This window comes from Delphinus delphis, chromosome 17 (genome assembly GCF_949987515.2).
Source record: "Delphinus delphis chromosome 17, mDelDel1.2, whole genome shotgun sequence".
Taxonomy (NCBI): domain Eukaryota; kingdom Metazoa; phylum Chordata; class Mammalia; order Artiodactyla; family Delphinidae; genus Delphinus; species Delphinus delphis.
Window position 1 is genome coordinate 39,801,918 of NC_082699.1, and position 6,562 is coordinate 39,808,479.

Here is a 6,562-nt window from a genome sequence, read left to right on the forward strand (position 1 = left end):
ACCTCTGGCTTGGGAACCAAGATACCACAAGCTTCATGGTGCAGTTAAAAAAAAAAAAAAAAAAAAAAAGGAAGAAAAAAGAGCAGTACAATATCAAAGAATAAAAAATAAAATAAAATTAGAAAGATTAAAAATATATTAGTAAAAATAAAACTATAATTGAAACAACTGCAACAAGGTAAAATAAAACCACAACAGAAAAGAGAAAAAAAAAAGGGGGGGGGGTAACAAGCCAAAAGGAGAGATCACTAACAAAGTATAAAATAAAGTTAGAAAAATAAAAGATTTATTAGGAAAAATAAAAATACAAAAGAATCAACAACAATGAATCAACAAGATAAAACAGAATCCCAATCTAAAAGAGGAAAAAAAGAAAAGGAAAAAAAGAAAAGGCCTTGGGTATGGGGGCAGAGTTTAGACGGGGCGGGGAGTGGGGGACGACGACGACCACGACTTAGGCAGGGGTGGGGTTTAGGGTGGGTAGGGACCTACTCGGGTGGGGGGGCCAACGTTCAAACGTGGGGCAGGGCCTCTGCTTAGGACCTGCATGGAAGGGGAGCGGCAGCACCTGGAAAGGAGGGCCTCTGGAGTGTGGAGTTCCCGAGTTAGGAGGTAGGGCCCTGAGTGAGGGTGTTTGGGTTCGGTTTAGGCTCAGCTCATTGGAGGGGATCTCAGAGTGTAGAGGTGGGGCCCTGGGTGGGGATGTAGGGGCGGGGCTTGGGCTCTGCAGGGCAGGAGGGAGGCTTTGAGGGCACAGGATTAGTCCTGGGAGCCCAACAGGCTCCCGGGTGTCTAAGTGGACAGGGAAGGCATCTGTTCCCTTCGGTTCCTTCACGCCGCACCCCCCCGCCCCGACTCCCCTAGGGTCTCCCTGGTCGCTGCTGGACCCCTAACCATGGGTGGGTCCCTCTGGCTATAGGAACTCCTCCCCTCCCCCAGCCATCCCTCAGGGGTGCCAGTCCAGGAGGTCCGACCTTTACTTTTGCTCCCCCTTCCCTCCCTCCCACTCCCTCAGGACCCGCACAGCTGGACCTCCTCAGTGGGCAGAGGATCTCAGCAGGTTCCTGGTGGTCCAAGTGGGCGTGGGAAACCTGGCCACACTCCCTTTTGATCCTCTGCCCTCCCAATGGTTCCCCAATTTCCCCCTTCTGGCGTGGGATCCCTTCCCCTCCCCCAGCCGCGCCTCAGGGGCACCAGTCCAGTCCCGCCTCCACTTCTCCTCCCCCTTCACTCCCCCCCACGCCCCACGTCCCAGTTGCTGGGGTTTCCTCCCATCTCCTTAGGTGTCTGTGGTCCCCCACCGGTGCCTGGTAGGTGCCCTAGTTGTGAGGAGACATGAATTCTGCATCCTCCTAGTACACCATCTTCTCTTTCTTTTTTTTAAAATATGGAACACTTCATGAATTTGCATGTCATCCTTGTGCAGGGGCCATACTAATCTTCTCTGTATCTTTCTAATTTTAGTATATGTGCTGCCCAAGCAAGCACTGGAAACTTTTCTAAATGATCTAGAAACTGACTATAAGGCTCTCTGTTAAAACAACATAGAATTGTATTTCCATGGGTAGTGGGGACTTCCTTCTTCAAAATGAAAAGTGTGCAATGCTGCAATTTGGGGATGTGGTTATAATTTGGATTATTCTCTTTACATGATGAATTTTTATAAGGAATATAATATCTGTTCCCATTTCATCCAGTATCTGCAGGAAATATATTGTCCCAATCTAGTTCGTAGGACACAGTGGCCAGCAAAGCCACAAATGTCCCATATTTAAATGTTTAGAATGACACCCTGTGTATGATAGGTTATTTTCCCATAGCCAGGGAGCATTTGTCTTCTGCAAGAAGAGTAAATTCACTTTTTGTTCACAGAAGAATTAGAAAAAAACAGCAAATGTATTGTTTTTTAATTGTAGCTATCAGGCTGGGCCTATTTTGAGACTGGATATTTAAAACAACTATCCTAGTTTGTCTTGCATTATTCACTATAGTTTATTTAATGCTTCATTATATATATATATTTTTAAACTTTTTTTGAGGGGAGAAATAACTTCAAACTTACATTTTTGCAAGAATAGACATAGTACCTATATATTCATATACTCTTTATACAAATTCGCCTACTAACGTTTCACCCCGTTTGCTTTATCATTTATATAGGTGGTTTCTCTCTTTCATATTTAATATTTACATTATATGTTATATATTAAAAATGTTTCTGAATCATTTGAGGATAAATTATATACATCATGGTCCTTTACCCCTAAGTACTTCAGTGTGTATATTCTAGAAATGGGGATATTCTCTTATATAACCAGAACAATAAATTTAACTTTGATACAACACTTTCACCTAATTTTCTGTTCACATTCCAGTTCTGTCAATTGACCCAGTAATATCCTTTGCAGCACTTTCCCCTTTTAGTACAGGACCCAGTATAGGGTCAGTTACAGTCATCCCTCTGTATCCGCAGGGGGGATTGGTTTCAGAAAGCCCTCCCTCCCCCACGTCCTTCTCCCCTACCTTTCTGCCCACGGATACCAAAATCCGCAGGTGCTCAAGTCCCTTGTATAAAATGGCATAGTACTGTCAGACCCCCTCTATCCTCAGATTCTGCATCTGCGGATCTAGAGGGCGGGCTGTATTGCATTTAGTTGTTATGTCTCGTTTGCCTCTTTTAATCTGGAACGTTTCCACTGCCCTTTTTCAGAATTCAGCCCCCTGCCCCACACCCTTTTAAAAATAGAATGTCATTTTTTTCAGGTTTGTCTGATATTTTCTCAGAAGTCTAGGAAAACAGCTCCCTGTCGTCTGAGCTGCCTGAAGGTGTACTGGAGAGAAATGATTTCTCCTTTTCTGCCTTTCAGATCTCACATATGTGTTTCCATTGGCAGAATTTAACCTGGGACCATTCAGGGAAAAGTTCTCTGGAAAATAGAGTTCTAGGCTTCCTCCCCATCTGCAGAGGCGAATGTAGAAAGGGGTGGCAATAATGCTGAGCTGACTGACCACTGACAAGCTGGGACAACCTCCTGTCCTGTTAGGATCTGGGGATAGAAAGGAGAACAAGACAATGAGCTACCTGTCTTCATGGAGTTTACAGTGTCCAGACAGACCTCTGAGTCCTGAGAGGGAAACACACAGGGCTGTGACGGAGAATAACGGGCACTCTCTCAGGGCACAGAGGCCTGACAGATATCGAGGAGCCACAGCTATGCGAAGGGCAGGGCGGGCTGGGCTTGGGGCTGTCTAGATAGACAAGTAGCCTGGGCAGTGGGCCTCCAACAGTGGAAAAGAACATGATATATTTTCAAAATGACAGGTCAACATCACTGGAATTTGGTGGAGTGTGGCGTCATCTTAAGGTGGAGAGGATGACAGAAGCTGGGTTCTGCTAGGCCTTAAAGGACCTGGTGATGAGCTGCCATTTTGTTCTAAGTGAAGTAGAAATGTTACTACCCCATATGGCACCTTTGGGCAAATTAGAAAAAGGTATCCACTCCTCAAGGCATTTCCATCTTGTTGGAAAATTGTTGTAAAATACTTTTATTACAAGGCACTTCATTGACACCTGCCAAAGAATATCTGTGATAAATGTAAAGTTTACAATGCTTCACTGTAAGAGGCACTCTTCCATAAGGTTGTTCTACTACAACCTGTACCACTGTATATGGCAGCCTCAGTGAGGAGTGACACAAGCCTTTATTGTCCCTGTGTGGAGCGGACACAAGAAGTGAAGAGATCAGATGAAGTGTTCTGGAGGTAGATCCTACAATATTTTGGAGGCAAAGGGATTGGATAAAGAAGTTGGGAAAGAGGATGAGGTAGTGATGACTCATCGGGTTTGTGGATGGCAGGGCCATTTCGCTGAGATGGGCGCGACTGGGAGAAGACCAGGGTCTGTCCGTGGGTTGTGGGTGAGGAGGACAAAGAAATCAAGCAGTAACTGAAATCCAGGTATTTGCCATCTTTCTCTGAATGCTCTGTTTTCAACTAAAAGTTAACCAAACTCTTGTCTTTTCCAAAATACATATCCTTGAAAAACTTACTCACTAGAGTCAAGGACAATAACAAGACCTTTGCCTTTCAGGCTTATATGGATAGAATTGGGTTAAACTCAAATTTTACTAACATTTTCAAGTTCCTCTATGTTTTAGGCAGTCTGCCAAAGACTTTACACACCTTATCTCATTTCCTCTTCAGCAATCCATGAGGTAGTTCCTATTTTTATTTTCACTTTGTAGAGAGGTGAGGCTCAGAGAGAGATCTTATCACTTGATTTGAACACGGTACCACAGTTACAGGTTTGAGTCAGGAGTTGATCCTACTGCCTGAGTCCCTTGTTTTTTTCAGCATTGTCAGTGTTACGCAGTAGAACTTTCTGCAGTGATGGAAATATTTTATATCTGAACTGTTCATTAGTCATGTGACCTTTAAGAACTTGAAATGTGGTTGGTATGACTGAGGAACTAAAATTTTAATTTATGTAACTACATGTGGCTAATGGCTACTGTATTCGTCAATACTGTGTTTGCCAATGGGCGCTAAGTTGGGGTGCACACAGACCAAGGAGGGTACAGAATATGCAGAGTACAGAAAGAAAACATACAGACACACACATACACATGTATGTTTTAAATCATTATTTCTGATATTTTGTGAATATGTTTTTAATGTACCTAACATATTAGGCATATCATAAAAATTAATAAACAGAAACCTCAATTAATATAGAGTCAGGAGACCAGAAGAGGGAGCTCTTAAGCCCTATGACAGTAGCAGAGACCAAAAGGAAGAAAGATTTCCTCTTCTTGCCTGGCAAGAGCTCAGCCAATGAGAGGTTGTCACAACTCTACCAATGAAAAGCCCCTGTACTTGGAACTCTCAATTCCTCCAATGGACTCTTTGTTTACTCTAGCCCTCCGAAGTTCCTTTTCCCCTCATTAAAAGAGTTCTCTCCTTACTGGGGGTGTGTGTGTGGGGGGAGACTTGCAGGTGCCTTGCCGTGGTAGCATACCCTGAACTGCAATTATTTTTACTGGAGAAATAACTGGCAATCTATTTGTTTTACATCAACATTATAATAGACGTGTGTATATACATATATGCACACATATGTTACATATATTATTTTATACATAATTAATTATATATGTATTTATTTAACACTTAGATAGCCCTTACCATCTACCAGGCACTATGCTTTACATATATTAACTCATTTAATCTTCATAATGACACTGTGGGGTAGATACTTTAATTATCCTCATTTTACAAATGAAGAAACTAAGGGAAAATTTGGATGTGGCCAAGGACACAGGTAGCTGGCAGCAAAGCAAAAATTTGAGTAGTCATTTTGGCTTCTAAGTCCATGCCTTTTAGGATAAGCTAAATACGTATACTGGGAGGTGGGAGAGGCCAAACATTTTTACTGATAGGTGGGTGATGAAAAATGTTTGGTGACTATTGCTCCAGACTAGACCTTTGGCAACCAGTCAAGCATAGCAATTCCTAATCTCACACTTTAAAGGGATTTTGGAGATGATCAAGTCCATCCTTTCTTCCACTGACAGTTGCTGTTCTGTACGGAGAGGTGGATGAGGCTAAATGAAGTTGAGAGACGATTGAGATGAGAGTCCTGGGGACGTTTGTACTTGTCTACAGAGACAACTATAGCTAACACATGTAAAGATTTCTGTGACGGTGATTTTGTTTTCCTATTAAAAAAAAATCATCCTTGCCAGTTTTGTTCTAGTTACTAATTTTTAAAAAAACATTTGTTTGTTTCTGAGATATTGACCAGGGGAAGATGGGAGGCTGCAGACCTGGTGGGGGTAGAATCCCAGACCAAAAGAAGGTTGGTTGGAACCAAGACCTGCTTATGTTCCCTAGGTGGGTGCTGGCGGCTCTAATTCAGGTACAATCAAAGGTAAAAAAAAAAAAAAAAAAAAAGGTATTATTTCAAAATCTTGAAATAATAGATCAATAGGAAAGAAAATTTAGCCAAATCTAATTTCCGCCTATACACTTTTTGCTTGAAGTGAATGTGCTGTCCCCTTCCCCCACCATTCCTTGTCTACTTTAGGCATCTTTAATATGTCTCCACGTACCCACCAGCGCGCTTAGCTGTGGTATAAATGAAGAAGGGCAGGTTTAACCTTAGATACTATCATTACTGTTTCCAGGTGTGTGAAGTAGGTAGATGAGGCTTGCGGCGTCAGAGAAAAGTTTTGGAAAGACCGGGGTTCTAGGTCCGGGAATAAAGGCATCACTTAAAAGGCTGTGCAGAGTACGTGGGGTATGTGTTGCAGCCGCAGCTCCCTGTTTCAAGTGGTAGGGGTTTTAGGGAAAGCAAGTGGAAGATGTGACGGGGAAGGAACGCCGTGCTAAGTGGGTGTAGCAAACAAATGTCTGCCCCGACGCTTTAAATCCAAAGCTTTTATTTCCCGGCTGCGGGAAGTTCTTGAATTCCCCGCGGAGGCCCGTTCGGTGGTGGGGGGAGAGGGGGCCCAGCTTTCCTTCCATTCTTCCAGCTTCGCTAAGACCTTCTTGGTGAGATGAA

The 6,562-nt window shown here is 43.2% G+C and overlaps 1 non-coding gene across 1 annotated transcript; it reads right to left on the reverse strand.

Moving 5' to 3' along the window:
- Positions 1-1,381: 1,381 nt before the first annotated feature.
- Positions 1,382-1,488, reverse strand: LOC132413415 (U6 spliceosomal RNA). The gene has a single exon (XR_009516714.1). It is a non-coding gene; the product is annotated as a U6 spliceosomal RNA (small nuclear RNA).
- Positions 1,489-6,562: the final 5,074 nt, after the last annotated feature.